This window comes from Poecilia reticulata, linkage group LG3 (assembly GCF_000633615.1).
Source record: "Poecilia reticulata strain Guanapo linkage group LG3, Guppy_female_1.0+MT, whole genome shotgun sequence".
Classification (NCBI taxonomy): domain Eukaryota; kingdom Metazoa; phylum Chordata; class Actinopteri; order Cyprinodontiformes; family Poeciliidae; genus Poecilia; species Poecilia reticulata.
In genome coordinates, this window is record NC_024333.1 from 897,664 (window position 1) to 899,037 (window position 1,374).

The 1,374-nt window shown below is 36.1% G+C and overlaps 1 protein-coding gene across 3 annotated transcripts in view; it reads right to left on the reverse strand.

Moving 5' to 3' along the window:
• The window catches only part of aldh1a3 (aldehyde dehydrogenase 1 family, member A3), a 22,296-nt gene that overhangs the window by 11,483 nt on the left and 9,439 nt on the right, over positions 1–1,374 (reverse strand). The window lies entirely within an intron of this gene.

Below are 1,374 nucleotides of genomic sequence, written 5' to 3' on the forward strand. Positions count from 1 at the left end.
TGTCAGTTAACATATCAGTGACTCAAAATAATAAGTTATAGTTTCTCTATGTACAGATAAGACTTACGATAAGAATTGATTAGTCATGGGAAGAGACTACAAAATTCACATTTACGCTTTTGCTGTAATTCATTGATGATCCATGCCATGGAGATTCAGAAAGAAAAAGACAGAAATGCAGAGAAAAAAAAAGTAGAAAAGGAACCACAGGACAATCTCCTCATGGAAAACTGTACAGTGCTGTAGAAATGACATAATTACATTACATTTTAATTTCCATCGTCATGCCGACAAAGGTTCATCGGTGGGGTTAAGGAATGAACAGTAGGGTGGGAGAACCTCCATCAGCATCATGTTGTGGGTTGCAGCCATATCCTGATGTTGGACTGATGGAAACTGGCAGATGTCCTCAGCCTCTTCCGACTCTTCTTCTGCTTCCCTCCCAACTATTTCCTTCTCAGCTTCACTCTTCTTCTTCTCTCTGGCTGTTCACTCTGTCCACTCTGTTCATCAGTTCTCAGAAATATAACATTGTGTTGTGTTCTGGCTATATAGACCATATTGTTACCAGCTGATGGTTCACAAGATGCACCTTCAATCTGTTTTCAGAAAACTGGTTGATCGTTGGATGAGCCAATGGTTCATACATTGACTTGTTAGAGAAACTCAGGACTCACTTGGGAGCAATTTACCAATTCAGTACAGATTTAAAAAAGAATTAGGAAGAAAATTAATTAAAATATGATTGACATTATTACAACTTTAAGACTTATGCACGTTAAGACTTACACAATGAACTTATGCTGTTTTGGAAGTTGAGAATTCAACAGACACGTTTAACATATTTTGATCAACACGATAAAAGCAAATTACAACGGGGGAAAAGCACAGAAGTGCACATAATCAGTTACAGGATGTACAAAAGCAAAACTTGCAAAAGGAATGAGAAACTCATTTTTTGATGTGCAGAAGTGGCACAGTAATTTGAAGATTGAACAGGTAGCTTTAAGAATTTCAATTCTGTTCTGAGAAATGCACCCAAACTGAGAAAAACTGTAAAATATTAATATTTAAATTCTCTTATCTTAAAATCCTTCAACTGTCATGGACCCAGTGACTTTAGTGCAAGTATTTTGGGGGTGAGAGTCAAGAGGTCAAAGGAAAATATTAAATATTAGCTCTGATGCCAAGCTTTATACTTCCAAGTATTACCATAGTATTGAAACAAAAGCTAACATTTCACACTCAAAGTAATTCAAATTAATTACTGAACCAAACTTGGAAAAAGTTGCTTCTGCCATTAACAACGTTAAGCACATGCAGTCTAAAGTAGACCAGAAATATAATCTATGCAGTCGTTCCTACAGAAACATT